Here is an 18,910-nt window from a genome sequence, read left to right as displayed (position 1 = left end):
ACGGCGGTGGAGAACATCAGCAACGCCATTTCCAAGTCGGAGCTTTTCAAGGAGGAGGCCACGGCTAAGGATGCCAGAATCTCTAGCCGGTCGACACGTGCAAGGCGGTGCTACGCCACTCCATTGATGATCTCACGAGGTATTTTGATAAAGTCGAGGATTTTAAACTTACGAATATCAAAGAATACGCTAACGACCTCAGGGTTTGGCTCAGCGGCGCTATCACTCACCAGCAAACCTGCATAGATGCATTCCAGAACACCGCGGGGAACACCGGTGAGAGAATGAAACACCTTCTTAAAATGGTTGGAGAATTAACTAGCGATAGCCTGGCTATGATTACTCACTTCACTGACCTCCTCCATACTATGAGAATCCCCGGCCTCCATCATGGCCTCAATCATAGGTTGTTCGAATCTGAGTTTACGCCGTTTGTCGACGACGGCGCCATGCGCCGTCTCCTCACTGCTGATCCAACTTCAATTAAACCCAACATTGTGGTGGCCTTACATGGTGCACTAGGTAGCACAGCATAACGTTCCACCTCTTGAATGCCAGGCCATAAGTAAAAAAAAAAAATTAAAAAATTAAAATCTTTTGGCATATAACCTTTAACTAATGTGTCAAATTGCAACCAACCAAATGATGGTTCAAAAAAAAAAAAAATGTTTAGTTTTAATCACATAGACTCAAATTTTACAATGATGACGGTAATAAATATCATGTTTTTTTTTTTTATATTAATTACTCCATAATTAAAGTTAAACTAATCCTGTATAATCCACTTTAATACGATTTAATTAAATAAAATTATGTCAGTAAAAATAAAATTCGAATTCACATGACATTATCTCACCCTCACTAAAATGCATGACATTATGTAAAATTGTGAATTAAGAAAGAAATAGCGATTATAACTAAACCAAACATCGCTATCATCCAAATTTTGTGGCATTCACTTCCTTACACATATATCTTCCAACTTTTAGAAGTCGATTTGATGCCTTTCTTTTCAAAACACTCAAGTGTATGATTGCAGATTGCATAATAAATGTGTTTTAGATTAATTAATTAATGAATAATAGAGCTACATAAATTTTATATTGGCACAGTTTGGTAAAATAGTTAGTCTATCAGTCAATTTTGACATATTTGACCACTATTAGCTGTTTGACTTGATTAAACAATCAATATGAGGGGGTGTTTGGTTGGATGGAAAACATTTTCCCCTAAAAGTGAAGGAAAATGATGTTTTATGTTGTTTGGTTGGATGGAAAACATTTTCCATTGGAAAAAGTTTTCCTTGAGTATAAGGAAAACAAATTCTTAGCTTTTGTTAGGTATTTTGTTTTCCATGGAAAAGGTTTTCCATGGAAAACTAATATGCCAATTTTACCCTCACCATTCTTTATTAATTACTCTTATTATTATTATATTATTATTGTTGTGTAGGGTTATATTTGTCATTATACACATTATTCCTTACCATTCCAAACTCAACCAAACAATGGAATTCATATTCCCAGTAATTTCTTTTCCACCAACCAAACAATGGAATCTATTTTCTTGGAATTTATTTTCCATGGAATTTCAATTCCATTTCCCTTCAAATATTTTCCAGCGAACCAAACGAGCCCTGAGTGTTTGATTAATTAGTTTTTTGTAACAACTTATTGCTCCAAAATGCTAAAATTTAAAAAATTGCTCAAAGTATTATTTTTATTAGCTGTTTGAGAAAGTCATTTTGTATGTAATCAGCAATCAACAACCAATTTACCAAATATTTTTCTACAATCAGCTAATGCTATCAATTAGTCAAACTTACTACCCCTATCAGCTAACAACTATCAGCTAACAGTCATTTATCAGCTTTTCTACAAAAGTCTTGTGGTCGAGCAGCATAGCTATGGCCCCTCAAATGAGATGTCTCAGGTTTGAACCCCGTGTGGGGGCATTTACTACTATACTCTACTAGAGTCAGTAGCATTCAACAAAACAATCAGCTAATAGTCATTTGACAAACACCCCATAATACATATATGGCCCTTTTTGGTGCTTTGCTTTTGACCTAACCACCAACAAGTATCAAAAGCAATAAAACAAGAAAGTTGGTAGTAGGCAAATGCCATGCCGGGCCCTAACAAATGCAGAGCTAGGCCAGTTCAATTTCTAGCCAGATATATTGCTTGGCTAGCACATGGATGTCCCATGGCCCTCTTTCATTATAATTTTCTTGAGTCTATTGCCACCATGTTCTAACTTTAATACCATTCTCATGTCAACTACCTTTGCATGATATGAGTTTTGTTGTACATATATGAAAAGGGGCACTGCACATCCATTGTTTGATTTGACATCATCCGGAAGAAGTCATGTCGCGGTGTTTTGAATTAATTGTGACAGAAGAATATGCTGGATATAAAAATCGTTGTCCAAGCCACATTATACTCCTTCCTTTCTCAATTTTTGTCCCTCTCTATTTTAGATGTGTCAATTAACCCAGAGACATTTTAAAAGTTAATTGCTAAGCTTCTTTATTCTATTTCTTTTGATATTTTATCCTTGTAGCTATTTTTTAACAGGGAAACAGGGATAACATTATTACTGACTCACTTGTAATCACTTAAAAGATATCTATATTTAACCAGCAAGGGCCCCCCACACTGACAAAGCACAACACCCCGGCCGGGACCTTTGCTTACTACACATAAGGAGCCTCCCTCACTACCGCGGGTGAGACTCGATCCCTGGTCATTCTTCCAAACATTCACATCTATGACCAGTTAAACTACCCATGCGGGCATATACTAAAATTACATTATTTGTGTATTGAATGTACATTATATTATACGAAATAATATACTTTAAGTATTTAAATAATGTTATTTTTTTGAATGCAATGTACATTTTAATATACTCAAAATACATTATTTGTGTACTGAATATACATTATTCGATAATATGATCCATACAACTGTATGGACCATTATCCACACAATAATGATTGGTTATTTAATAGTCCGAGCTAGCTAGCTTAGCTCATATTGGCCCACACTACAAATGGGAACAAACTGGTTTGATTTGTACGTTGATATTATATAAAGTTCAAGGGTTAGGGTTAGACTTCACATGAGCTTGCATAGTTGCATTGGTCTCAAATTATTACAATCCATTGGTCTCAAATTATTACACCAGGACTATGTGGTCTAATGGTACTCGGGTTAGACTTTCATTTGGAAGATTATGAGTTCAAGCCTCAGTGAAAGTGTTATTGATTTTTTGTGTTTCAGTAAGTTGAGAAAATATATGAACAGATGTAACTTTCAAAAAAAAAAAAAAGGATGGCAGAACTGCAGAAGCACAACAAATATGCTAGGTTATATTATAACAAGTGTCCCTACAACGAAGAAATTAAAGATATAAGTTCATTTTCAAATATAATAAATAAGAAAATGCAGTTTTTATAGTATATCAAAAATCAGAACACTTAGGCATTTTCACCTAATAGTCGTTGAGTTATCGTGATTTATCTCCATAATTTTGTTTCGCTTAGGAGTGCGTGGGGACCCAGTGAGTGAGGGACTTCGCCTTTTGAAGGTGGGGTGAGAGAAAGAAAATGTTACGGAGTATTTGAGAGGAGAGAAAAAATGTTTAGTTTAAGGGGGGTGTATTCAATCATGACTTTTATAGAGTTTTAAAGACTTTTATGAACTTTAAAAGTTTGGAGGTATTCAATTCAAACTTTTAGAGAGTTTTTAAAAGTCAGGCGGTATTCAATCAAAATTTTTAAAGAGTCTTTAAAAGTCATGTGGTATTCGATTAAGACTTTTAAAGAGTTTTTAAAAGTCATGTGGTATTCAAAAAGTTATGAACTTTTGTAGACTTTTTAATTTTAAGACTTTTGTAGACTTTTCCTTCTCCAATATAAATAGTTGAAATCCGACCATCAACCCCAAGATTTCAAATTTTCTTTCTAACAACTTTGAATGTTTTCTCTCTCTATTTAACTCTATTTTTTCTCCCTATTTAAACTCTATAAACCTATCTAAATTCAATAAAATTATTTTTTTCTTCATTATCCTATATTTTTCTCATACCTAAACTCTACCAATTTTTTCTCTCTCTCATAAACTTTAGAATCTTCATCTAAAAATTTGAAATAATATTATTTTTACTTCATTATTGCTTGTTTATATTGGTTTTTATTTTTTTTTTCTATGAATTTTTTATCACTAACTTTCTCTAATTCTCCCTAAATACATGAACAAAGCAAATTTTTCATCGTCAAATTTTAGTATATGTTTCATACTATTCATATAAATACTTATATATTTTGATTTTTATTATTTTTATGTTTATATTCGTAATATATATATATATATATATATATATATATATATATATATATATATATTAACAACAGGTTACTACGAATAGCGAATTACTGTTCGTAACAACAATTTGGAGTTGCAAACAGTAGCACCTTGTTGTTGTTTGCAGTCTCAAATTGCTATTGCAAATAATAGTTCTTTGCATGATGCCTAGCAATATATCAAGGATAATTTTCTATATATTATTAATATTGGATTTTTATTTTTTTATTTTATGCAACTTGTAATTATATTTTTAAATATTTTATTTGATCAAGTCTTTTATTATAAATTTTATTATTCAATATTGTTATGAATTTCTAATGAAATAGTTTTTTTTGTTGATGTTTATTAATAATATATATAAGCTAAGTAATTAGCATATAAGTCTCAACATACTATGGATAAAAATAATAATGTTGAAAATGTTGATGTGGGTGAAGAACTATATAATAAGAAGAATTTTATGATATATTATAAATGTTTTTGTAAGAAAATTGTAAATGATAAGAATCAAAATCATTGAAAGTTTGTAATGATGTATTCAATTTAGAATTTCAATGACTTTTGTATACTTTTTAAAATAAAAAGTTGATAAAAGTCTATGAATGTTTTTTATATAGACTTTTATAGTCTTATAAAGTTTTAAAAAATTTTGAACGACTCTATGAAAGTCAATCAAAGTTTATTAAAATCTATCATTTTAAAAGTCTTTAAAACTCCACAAAAGTCATGATTGAATACACCCCGTAAGAGTAATTGAAGTGTGCTTTTAATTAATGTTGTCAATGGTTTCTTCAACGAGTCTCCATCATCTACTCATCTCCTTCCTTTATATACTTTAGCAAAAATTGTAATTTTAATCCTCAAGTTTTAAAGTATATGTTATTTTCCTCCCTAATTAATATGAAGTTTTAATAATACATTTAATTAGTGAGATATTTAATTAATCCTTTCTATGATGGATATAGTTACTTTATACAGAAACCGAAACAGCACCAACATACAAAGGGTAAAATTGTATTTCTAATCTAATTTACATAGATGAAAACTTAAATAATACCTCAAGTTCCTACTACAGATTAGAAATAATATAATCTTTTGTGGATGATTTAGTCGCGATTTGGATAGAGAAGAGAGCATTTGTTAAGGTTTAAGGTATTTGTAATGTGAGAATTAGAATTACTAATAACTAGTATTTTCACCCGTGCGATGCACGGAATGGAATTGTTGTAATATATTAAGAATATTTAAATCGATATATAATTATTTAAGAGTTAATTTCACCAGAGGTAGTTTATCTTTCCTGACAATTCCAAATTTAATCCTAGACTATAGTTATTAATTATTACAATTTATTCTATGTTACAACTCTTACGTTAATATTCTTACTATTGTTATTAACACTTAATTACTTTTAGATATTATTATTATTACCACTTATATTATCATTATTATTATTATTATTATTATTATTATTATTATTATTATTATTATTATTATTATTATTATTATTATTAGTTTCTTTTCAAGTACTATTAGTATATAATGGTCGTGGGGCACAATAATAATATAACCATAATTAAATATTTTTGTATTGTATTCCGGAGTTAATGTCATTTTTGGTCCTAGACTTATTGAGGCATTGACACTTTTCATCCTCCATAATAAAAATTGCCACTTAGTAGACACTGTTATTGGTCGTTGGACAGTTTTGATCTTCCGTCAATGAAGTCGTTTGTTGACCATGAATTAGAAGGGCTTTTCTGTCTTTTTATGTCTTATTTTTCTAATCTTGTTTAGACCAGCGCTGCTGCGACTCCTGTGAGGTGAGATGGCGAGACTTGGCGGCTAAGTAGTAACCGTCGGTAGTGAGTAGCAGCGAGGTTCTTCTTCGACGAGTTGTGGGTACGACGGCGAGCATACGAGGCAGTAACTCCTTCCGGCGACGGACCTGTAAGGCAGATCTGGCGGTGCAGCAACAGATCCGGCGAGGTTGGGGCCTTCACCGGTGGTTTTTGGTTCCGGCGTAGCAGAGAGGGCAGCAGGTCGGCGAACCCTCCTATGGTAAATAGCAGTTGTAGTTGTAGATGGCGTGATGTAGAATTTGCACCGTAAGTCCTCCCTTCCATATTGACCACAAACATCCTTCACATCTCTCTCTCTCTCTCTGACCACAACTACTTGGTGCACAACCTCAAAAACTCTGTTATTCTACCTGAAATTCATTGAAGTTTCAAGCTGAAAATGTGGAATCCGCCCGCTTCCCAAAAATCGCATTGTCTGAGGTGTTGGAATGGCCGGTGTTGACTTCCTGGCTGCTATAGCTTCATTCCCCAACCCGGATGATAAAATTCGGAGCACCAGCTTTGAGGTTCAAGGAGGTGGTAACACTGGCAATGCTTTGATAAAACCCGGATGATAAAATTTGTCTTGGTCTTAATCCAAGGATCATATCTAAGGTTGCTGATGACTCGCATGGCGAATGAATACTTGATGAGCTTGAAAGGGATGGTGTTGATACATCTTTTATGGCGGTGTCCAAAGGAGGAAACTCACCATTCACATATGTCATTGTTGATAACCAAAAAAAAAAAAAAAAAAAAAACTCGCATGTGCATTTTCACTCCAGGATATCCACCCATGATATCTGAGGGTCTACATACCCAAATCAAAACTGTCTTCAGCGCTTGGAGTAAATATTGTCTACTTAGATGGAAGGCTGCATGAGACTGCTTTGATTGTAGTGCAGGAGGCAAAGAGTAGGGGCATACCTATTATAGTTGATGCAGAAAGGTTAAGGGAGAGGTTGGGTGATATTCCTGACTTTGCTAGTTATGTTGTATGCTTGACAAAATTTCCACAGGCATGGACTAACGCCCTTTCTATTCCAACTGCACTTGTTTCCATTATCTTGAGATTGATGTCAAATGTAAAATTTGTGATTGTTAGTTGGGTGAAGATGGTTTCTTAATGTTAGAAAGGACTGAAGCGGATAACCCTCAGTTTAAAGAAATGGATGTAGCAGTGACCAATGGATGGAGAAATACAAGGATTAGAACATAAAAAGACAGAAAAACCCTTCTCATTCACGGTCAACAAACGGCGTCATTGACGGATGATCAAAACTGTCCAACGATCAATAACAGTGCCTACTAAGTGACAATTTTTATTATGGAGGATGAAAAGTGTCAATGCCCCAATAAGTCTAGGACCAAAAATGACATTAACTCTTGTATTCCGTGAGTCACAATAATAATATAACAATAATTAAATATTGTTCAATTCTATATTCTTCTAGGATTTCTATTACCATCATTAATTATTCCTAAATTTACCATAATTAAATAATTTGACCAATTATAAAGAAAGATTATTAAATAATGTACGGGACAATTGTTTAATTAAAAATTTTAAAAATTCATTAATAAAACATAAGGTTCTCATAGTTTTTTCTTAGAAACTCTTTAATAAAGTATTTTTTTTTTAGAAATTGGTGGGTCAAACCGCCTACGGCAGTTTGCGGTGGATAGATCTCGAAAAAATACGCGATTTCAAAAAAACATTTGTCCAAAACGGACAAGGGATTCAAAAGTTATGCCTTGCCGAACTTTTGACACTTTACAACTTAAAAAATAGATATAGTTCAGCCGACGAGGCGGCCGCTGAGGATGCCGATTCCGGCCTTCCTCGCCGCGGCCAGCGACACGATTTTTGCAACACTAATATATAAAATAGATATAGATTAGAATAGGAATAGTATTACACAATTTTATAATATTACAATAAAATTTTAACCCAGAATTATTGTAGAAATCAATATATTTTATTAGGAAGAGAGATTTATTAGGAATTGGGCGGGAAGTTAAAATTTCAGGATTTTGTTTTTATACATAGTATAGATATAGATAGTATAGATTGTATTACACTATTTTATAATATTAGAATAGAATTTTAACGCAGAATTATTGTACGAATGGGCAGAATTATTGTACGAATGGGAAAGTAGAAATCAATATATTTTATTAGGAAGAGAGATTTATTAGGAATTGGGCGGGAAGTTAAAATTTCAGGATTTTGTTTTTATATATAGTATAGATTGTATTACACTATTTTATAATATTAGAATAGAATTTTAACGCAGAATTATTGTACGAATGGGAAAGTAGAAATCAATATATTTTATTAGGAAGAGAGATTTATTAGGAATTGGGCGGGAAGTTAAAATTTAAGGATTTTGTTTTTATATATAGTATAGATTGTATTACACTATTTTATAATATTAGAATAGAATTTAAACGTAGAATTATTGAACGAATGGGAAAGTAGAAATCAATAGATTTTATTAGGATGAGAGATTTATTAGGAACTGGGCGGGAGGTTAAAATTTCAGGATTTTGTTTTTATACATAGTATAGATATAGATTGTATTACACTATTTTATAATATTAGAATAGAATTTTAACGCAGAATTATTGTACGAATGGGAAAGTAGAAATCAATATATTTTATTAGGAAGAGAGATTTATTAGGAATTGGGCGGGAAGTTAAAATTTCAGGATTTTGTTTTTATATATAGTATAGATTGTATTACACTATTTTATAATATTAGAATAGAATTTTAACGCAGAATTATTGTACGAATGGGAAAGTAGAAATCAATATATTTTATTAGGAAGAGAGATTTATTAGGAATTGGGCGGGAAGTTAAAATTTAAGGATTTTGTTTTTATATATAGTATAGATTGTATTACACTATTTTATAATATTAGAATAGAATTTAAACGTAGAATTATTGAACGAATGGGAAAGTAGAAATCAATAGATTTTATTAGGATGAGAGATTTATTAGGAACTGGGCGGGAGGTTAAAATTTCAGGATTTTGTTTTTATACATAGTATAGATATAGATTGTATTACACTATTTTATAATATTAGAATAGAATTTTAACGCAGAATTATTGTACGAATGGGAAAGTAGAAATCAATATATTTTATTAGGAAGAGAGATTTATTAGGAATTGGGCGGGAAGTTAAAATTTCAGGATTTTGTTTTTATATGTAGTATAGATATAGATTGTATTACACTATTTTATAATATTAGAATAGAATTTTAACGCAGAATTATTGAACGAATGGGAAAGTAGAAATCAGTAGATTTTATTAGGATGAGAGATTTATTAGGAACTGGGCGGGAGGTTAAAATTTCAGGATTTTGTTTTTATACATAGTATAGATATAGATTGTATTACACTATTTTATACTATTAGAATAGAATTTTAACGCAAAATTATTGTACGAATAGGAAAGTAGAAATCAATATATTTTATTACGAAGAGAGATTTATTAGGAATTGGGCGGAAAGTTAAAATTTCAGGATTTTGTTTTTATATATAGTATAGATTGTATTACACTATTTTATAATATGAGAATAGAATTTTAACGCAGAATTATTGTACGAATGGGAAAGTAGAAATCAATATATTTTATTAGGAAGAGAGATTTATTAGGAATTGGGCGGGAAGTTAAAATTTCAGGATTTTGTTTTTATATATAGTATAGAATGTATTACACTATTTTATAATATTAGAATACAATTTTAACGCAGAATTATTGTACGAATGGGAAAGTAGAAATCAATATATTTTATTAGGAAGAGAGATTTATTAGGAATTGGGCGGGAAGTTAAAATTGCAGGATTTTGTTTTTATATATAGTATAGATATGTAGTATAGATGTATAGATAGATAGATAGATTACAATAGGAATTGTATTACATTATTTTATGATATTAGAATAGAATTTAACCCAGAATTATAGTACGAATAGGAAAGTAGAAATCAATATATTTTATAGTACGAATAGGAAAGTAGAAATCATTGAAAGTTTGTAATGATGTATTCTATTTAGAATTTCAATGACTTTTGTATACTTTTTAAAATAAAAAGTTGATAAAAGTCTATGAATGTTTTTTATATAGACTTTTATAGAGTCTTATAAAGTTTTAAAAAATTTTGAACGACTCTATGAAAGTCAATCAAAGTTTATTAAAATTTATCATTTTAAAAGTCTTTAAAACTCCACAAAAGTCATGATTGAATACACCCACTAAGAGTAATTGAAGTGTGCTTTTAATTAATGTTGTCAATGGTTTCTTCAACGAGTCTCCATCATCTACTCATCTCCTTCCTTTATATACTTTAGCAAAAATTGTAATTTTAATCCTCAAGTTTTAAAGTATATGTTATTTTCCTCCCTAATTAATATGAAGTTTTAATAATACATTTAATTAGTGAGATATTTAATTAATCCTTTCTATGATGGATATAGTTACTTTATACAGAAACCGAAACAGCACCAACATACAAAGGGTAAAATTGTATTTCTAATCTAATTTACATAGATGAAAACTTAAATAATACCTCAAGTTCCTACTACAGATTAGAAATAATATAATCTTTTGTGGATGATTTAGTCGCGATTTGGATAGAGAAGAGAGCATTTGTTAAGGTTTAAGGTATTTGTAATGTGAGAATTAGAATTACTAATAATTGAAAGAATTACATGCAATATTCATAAGTTACTAAATTGCCATTGATCACAATTGAATTAACTCAAGCAAAAAATACATGTGAATTTTCTGTTCAAAATAATGACGTCTATCAAAAGGATAACTAAATATGCCACCTTAGTAATTAATTATGAGGTGCTATTACAATGTCATATTAATTACGAACAAAAATTACACTTATATTATAACTCAATCACTAAATCTACAATTTTCCTTTCTTTAATTGTGCATGCACATTTGCCACTAATAACCCTCGAGTTTTGAAACACTATTCAATTCATTGCTCTGACTTGTCATTCTCTATTTAGTGTAACCTCATATATACTTCTTGTGACAAGAGTACAAAGTAAGTTGATGACCGAATAAATCACGGTGACTCAACTAATTAATATATGTCTATTACATGTGCTTTTGTATCCCGGCCTGATAAGATTATGAAAAGGTAAATTATGATAACTCAATTAGTCAACAGAGACTAGATTTTTGCTCACTGCACACAAGGAATCCCGACTTAACCTCATATCTTTTATAATTATGTTGTAAAAATGCTAACAGTGCATTTAACTCACACCATACATGTAATGCTCTAAAAGAATTTAAAATTTAAGTTTGCATAGACAACTCAATCAGTTTCTAAGCAGTAGATTGGGGTAAGGACATGTGTTGGACTCCTTGTGGGCATCAAACATTGATACGGTCCTTCCACCTAATGACCCTTCCACTGAGGGGTGTGCAAACTTCGGTTAAAAATCGGTTAATCGACCGAACCGAAGAAATTTGGTTAATCAGATCAATTTTTAACTGATAAAGTTCAGTTCAGTTAGTGGTTAAGGAATTTACATAATTGTAGTTAAAGGTTAATTCGATTTGAAAAACCATGAACTGAACCACAGAGGGCTAAACCTTTGCATACTACACACAAGGAGGCCCCTCACTTTGAGAAGTTGCTCCCACAAAGCCGCCAGTGAGACTTGATCCCTAGTCATTCTTCTCAAACTTCACCCATATGACCAACTGAGCTGCCCATGTAGACAACTTGTGCTTTTATAATTGTAGTGCTTATAGATTTATTTTGCCCAAACTGCTTATAAATTTATTATTATAGGTATTGATGTGTAATAATGTGCAATGATAATCTTTTTTTTAAAAAAAAAAATTAAGGATTTCAAAATTTAATTAAATTTTCATTTAATCGGTTAACTGACTTACTAACCAAAAAATTTCAATTCGGTTAATTTAGTAATAGAAATTTTGGTCGGTTAACCGTTAAAGGTTTAAAAATTTCGATTAATTTGATTCGATTAAATGAACTGATTAACTGGGAGGTTGAGGATTTTTTCTTTTGTATGCGGGCAAGAATTTAAATTTTATAATTATAAATTTAAACAGTAAGGATTTATTAGTGAATCGGATTATGAATTATGAATTTAAAGCTGTTATTATAAATCTATAATCTTCCCTTCCGCCTCTCTTATTTGTTAGGTAGATAAAATAAAATAAAATTAAAAAAAAAAAAAAAAAAAGTAAAGATTTGAAACCATAATCTTTACAATGTCCCATCATACATAGAATAGCTAGGTGGGCTATATGCCTATATTACCCATCAACTTAGTTTCCTATGGAGTAAACCACTAACCAAAGAGACTACAGGGACAAAGAATATACACGTACGGGACCTAGTTAAGCTTTTACGATATGTTCTAGGAACTAGCTTCTATATATATGGAAGTGGATTGGAGCGACAGCGCTAAATTTATGTCTACCTGCTGTTTTATTTTATAAATTGTATTTGTTTTACTTCTAGGATATTTTATGTGTTTGAGCAACATTATTCACCAATCGTTATATTATGGATCAGGATTCACACTACATTATAGACCTTGATTCATGTATTTGTATTTTTTGTTATGACTTTTTATATCTTGTATTATGAAATTTCGTACCTTATGAATATAAAAATTCTGTACCTGAAACAAATATAATTAACCAAACAAAATAATAAACTATTGACTATTATATTATATTAACAAGTTATGAATAGCAATAGTACGTTAGTGGTTGGCTCACATTTCTACAATCACTCACATCTCGTATTTTGTAAATGGACAAGAGAGAATATAATCTTTTATCTAAAAGCACTCTTCTATATTCTTTCTCCTAACAAAAACACAATCCGTGAAATATTACCCACAACTTAACCATGTAACTCTAAGTAACGCCCAACATACAAACAAAGCCCCTAAGCAATTCATTTTCTTCATTACAAATAACACAAGTAATAATTTCGCAAAGTTGATCTAATAATCTAATACACTCTCATTGACGTTGTTTTATTTACATATTCTATAATTTAATTATTTAAATTAAAGAAAATTGCATACTTTTCCATAATTTCATGCTTTTGTATATATATGCTCAGTTTAATTCTTAATATATGAAAATGTCTTTAGAATGTATAAACTGCAATTTTGAAGCTATATTATAATTTAATTTTATGAATAAACTCTTTTAATTGAAAACGTTAGATAACTTCTAATCTAGGGGCAAGAGGGGGACAACCCATGATCTTAAAAGGTCATGGGTCCAAATCCCATTATCCCAACAAAAACAAAAGTTAAAAATGAAATGTATGTAGGTTATACAACATTTGTGATCACTTTATTATTTTGACTGATTTAAAGGTATAATTCGTTGCCATTAATCACTGAAAATAGTTATATATAATTATATTTGATATTTATAATTTTTAATTATACCTTTTTAATGGTCATTAACTAAAAAAAAATAACTTTTACAACAACTTACTATTTGAATTTCAATTTTCACGACACAATTTAGCAACATTTTTTTACGAAATTTTAGTTATGTGCATTAATGTTTCTCTAAAATAATATTGTAAAACTATTTGTCTACTGTCTTAATATATATATATATATATATATATATATATATATATATGTATATATATATATATACATATATATATATATATATATATATATATATATATATATATATTTTAAGGGTACTGTCTTAATATTTATTATAGTTAACACACAAAATATATTATTGTTTATGAATTATTTCAATAGACATTATTGTATTGTTTGAGAATGGAGGAAATTAGTGTGATCCACTAGAGAGAAAGTTCTAGAATACATAATATCTCTACGATGAATATTTGCCACGTTGTGGATGAATGTCGTCACATTGTTAGTGAATGTGCATAAAAGTATAAATTACAATCAAGTTGTGCCAATATTTAAACAAAATGTCCATGGATTATTGCCCCTATGGCTTAAAATAGAAAAGAAAGAAGGAAAATTGTAATTTATGTACCTCACAAATATGTCAATTATATTATCAATGTCATTTTTGTATTATTAGTGGTATAAATTTTGTCCCTTAATTTTTAAAATGTGACGTATATTGTCCTTTCCCTAAATTATTAGTGATGTAAATGTGGTTATCCGCTGTCTTATCTGATCGAAGACCATGTTTTTTTCCTCCATTTTTCTTTCTTCGTTTGTTCTCCTTCTGCCGACAACAATGTTTCTCTTTCTTCATATTAAGGGAGGAACGATATATGTCACGTTTTGAAAATTGAGGGACAAATTTTAACCAATAATAATTCAGGGGTGATATTGTTAATTGACATATTTGTAAGGAACATAAATTACAATTTTCTCAAAAGAAAATTCGCAGTCAATATTCAATAATAACCTATAACTTATTTTGATTAGTAAAATTATTAAGAATTGAAATAATTACACTAAGAATCTACGAAAGAGTCCCTCCTAGAATGTTATTATTGTTGTATTGAAAGAGTGGATTAAAATTTAATTTAACCAACTATGAGTCGTAATACAAAATTAAGAATTTAAATGCATTAAAATGTAAGTTGTCTAACGACAATTAATAATCAATTTTTGACTGAAACAATCCCGTAGTTTCGTCCATCAATTTTTTTTTTCCTTTTTTCTGATTCACATCTTCGTTGAAAAATTTATTTTGTATTATTCCACAAGGATTCAGAAAATATTCGATACGTGTTATGCCTAGTGATGTACTGATGTATTGCGCAATCCTTACCTCATAGGTTAGGTTCTACCATAAGCATTATAGACCCTACCTAGATACATTACATGCAGTTAACATATTATATATTTATTGTAATAACATATTATGTACCTTTCGTGTATATATATATATATATATATATATATATATATATATATATATTATCTGTTAACTAAAGTTACATAATATGTTAACTTTAATTTATGAGAAAGTTTGCAATCACTACTCAAAGGTGAACTATTGGCCGAGTGAAGTCTGCCTTGTGACCTTAGCTAGCATAAATAGCCACAAGAAGCTAAGTTAAACCATCCTAGGTCGCCTGTAGTTAATCACTTAATTGGCTCAAACCAAGAACGCCAATAGACAATTCTCATAAAGAGTCAAACTTAGAACTTTGTGGTTACCAAGCCAACAGTCCAACCAACTTGACTATAATTGCCCCCGCATAGTACGTTAACGGCAATTATGTAATCTAAATTAGGGTTCTCAATGTGCATGGTAGACCTTGATATACGATATAATTTATGGGTGTGTGTGGTTCATGCTGGGTTTACACATTAGGAATGAGAATCAAAATCATAGTTAGTGTTTGGTTGACAACTTTTTAAAACACAACTATGGGATTTGATTACCGGCCTCTTCAATTAGTAATCTCATTCTCTAATTAAAAAAGGAGTATCATTATATTAGTATCAATATAATGATACTCCTTTTGATGATGAAATTGGAATGATTAACAATAATATAATGATTAACAATATTAGGATTTTAATTTTTTTTAATAATGATTAACAATATGATGGTGATGGTGGTGATGGTGGTGGTGGTGATGGTGATGGTGGTGATGGTGGTGATGATGGTGATGGTGGTGATGGTGGTGATGATGGTGATGGTGATGATGGTGGTGATGGTGATGATGGTGATGATGGTGTTATAGTTTAACTTTCCAATTTAACAACGGATCATTTCCTATATTAATAATGGATGAACAATAAACTTGGAATGAGATGATTAAATAGCAAAAAATACTTAGGTTGTGTTTGATTCGCAAACAGAGTTAAATTTTAGGCTGTGCAAGCTGAGCTACTGCACAGGACCCTCAAATTTTAGAGGGCCCCAAATTTTAGACGGTCCAATATTTAATTTTTACCTAGCTAGTTTAGAAATAAAAACTAAAAGATTTCAATTGAACTTATAAAGCTCCATAGAGGAATGGTAGGAATATGTGCTTATTGTATTTCAACTTGAAGGTTAAATGTTTGAAACTTGAGTGCTACTCCAACTTTGTTGTTCCGCACTATTATTATTATTATTATTATTATTATTATTATTATTATTATTATTATTATTATTATTGTTGTTGTTGTTGTTGTTATTGTAATTTATTTTATAATATGTTTTTTTTTTCTTTGCGCACAACAACATTTTACCACCTTATTATTATTATTATTATTATTATTATTATTATTATTATTATTATTATTATTATTATTATTACTATTATTATTTATTTATTTATTTTTTAAGATTGTGATTTTGGTAGGGCCTAATTTATTTACCAGAATGGGGCCACCAAAATCTAATAACCGGTCATGTTCGCAAATGGGAATCAGAATCGGAATATATATTAAATATTTGGTAATGGTAATGGATTTTTGTGAAAGTATTTTGCATGTTTGGTAATATGGTGGAATGAGAATGATTATCAATAATGTTGTTGGTTATGTATGATCCTATAATAGGAATACAGATTTAAAAAATACAAAAACACAAAATCAAGACAAATGATTCTAATATAAAGACATTCAAAACACAAATATGAACAAAAAACAAAAAAAAAAAAAAACAAAAAAAAAAAATTTAAAAGCACTAATCAAAGGGGATAAGAAGGAATAAAGGAATGAAAAGGGATGATACACTTATTTTATTTGGGTATGAATTTATCAATGGAGTATTTGAAATCTATAATAGTGTTCTAAAAACCTATCAATCAAACAATACCAATCACTTTCAATTTTTCATACTCATTCCTCAAAGCTAAACATGTCAACCAAACACACCCTTAGAATGCTAGCTAGAAACTCAATTGATTGCTATAAGAATAATTAGATATTGTATTCCCTGGGAGCCTTGCAAAATTTCCATACACTAAGCGGCAAAAATCAGGTTTCACCTCGTATTATAGATTATTATGGTCTAAAATGATATTCATATTATGTGTATACAATTAACAAATTATGTGTCTATAAATAAAATTGAAGGTACATATATAATATGTTAATTATATGCATATAATATGTTAATTGCAAGTACATAATATACGAACTGTACATTATGTGTCTGTAATTAACATATTATGTTCTTTCAATTTATTTCTAGACACATATGATCCTGTTTGGTAAAAAATTGGCCTATAGACCGTCAGACTTATTTGACCACTATTAATTATTTGATTTAGTTAAAATATCAATATAAGTGTTTGGTTAATTGGCTTAGCTTTTTGCAACTCCAAAATACTAAAATTCAAAAAGCTACTCCAAGCAACTTTTTCAATTAGCTTTTTCAAAAAAGAAATTATACCAAACACCTATCGGCTAACAACTAATTTACCAAACACTTTTCTAGAACAGCTAATGTTATCAACTAGTTATACCTTCTAATTAACACAATCAGCTAACAGCTAACAGCTAACAGCCATTTATCAAACAGGGCCATAATATGTTAACTGCAAACACATAGGTGGTGTTTAGTAAATGGATGTTAGTTGATTAGATTAATGGGTTTGACTAGTTGATAGCATTAACTGATTGTATAGTAGAAAAGTATTTGGTAAATTAGCTGCTAGTTGCTAGCTGATTACACACATGACTTTCTCAAAAAGCTAATCGAAAAATCTACTTTGGGCAGCTTTTTGAATTTTAGCATTTTGAACAATAAGTTATTACGAAAAACTAATTAATCAAATATTCATATTGAATGTTTAACCAAGTCAAACAGCTAATAGTGGTCAAATAAACCAAAAATAATTGATAGACGAATTATTTTACCAAATATGATCATAATATATTAACTCTAAACATATACGGTAATTTTTTGTACAATTCAGGATCCACAATGGTGCAGTGAACCCTAGTTCTATGGTATAAGAATTGGCTAATATACTCAACCCCCAACCCATCTTCATGGGACTGACTTTACTTTGATCTAGTCTAGCCATCATCTTCAAACCTATTATGCCTCTTGAATTAGTCCATACACTTGGTACAATATTTCATAATACAATGCTTCTATCGTGGACAAGACTTTATGTAACAGAACTTCTAACACATATTTATTTTGAATATATTGCAAGTTCATTTTAACTAACAACATACTAAAAATTAGCATGCAGTACGCTAAAAATAAACTCGTATTAAAATAGAGTTAATACCCAAAATCGTCCTCGACTATAGTGGTTTTTCTCAATTTCGTCCTAAACGACTTTGGTGACCTAATATCGTCCCAGACTTTTGTGTTTCGCTCAATTTAGTCCCAGACTTTTGTGTTTTTGCTCAATTTAGTCCCTCATTTGTTATTATGTCCATTTGGTGTTAAATAAATAGACAATTCAATAATTTTAATATTGGCATCTCTTTACTCATAGACATGTGAACTGCGAAATCCTTTTTTTTTTTTTTTACGAATTACTCCCAGAATTACTCCTAAAATTGCGAATATAAAATTTGATTTGCAGGTCCGGGAGTAATTCTGGGTGTAATTTGTACAAGAAAGAGGAATTTCGCACTTCACAAGTTGAAAGTAAAGAGAGATCAATATTGACATTACTGAATTGTCCCTTAATTTAACACCAATTTGACGGAATAACAAATGGAGGACTAAATTGAGCGAA

General features: G+C 30.1%; 1 long non-coding RNA gene across 1 annotated transcript; it reads left to right on the top strand.

Annotated features, from left to right (window-relative positions):
- The first annotated feature begins 1,043 nt into the window (after positions 1–1,043).
- On the top strand, positions 1,044–14,338 carry LOC109173022. The gene is made up of 3 exons (XR_002052836.1): positions 1,044–1,055; positions 3,105–3,111; positions 14,261–14,338. It is a non-coding gene; the product is annotated as an uncharacterized LOC109173022 (long non-coding RNA).
- The last annotated feature ends 4,572 nt before the right edge of the window (positions 14,339–18,910 follow it).

This window comes from Ipomoea nil, unplaced genomic scaffold (assembly GCF_001879475.1).
Source record: "Ipomoea nil cultivar Tokyo-kokei standard unplaced genomic scaffold, Asagao_1.1 scaffold0465, whole genome shotgun sequence".
Taxonomy (NCBI): Eukaryota; Viridiplantae; Streptophyta; class Magnoliopsida; order Solanales; family Convolvulaceae; genus Ipomoea; species Ipomoea nil.
Note: the sequence above shows the minus strand (reverse complement) of the source record. Positions and strands in the feature narration are given on the sequence as shown.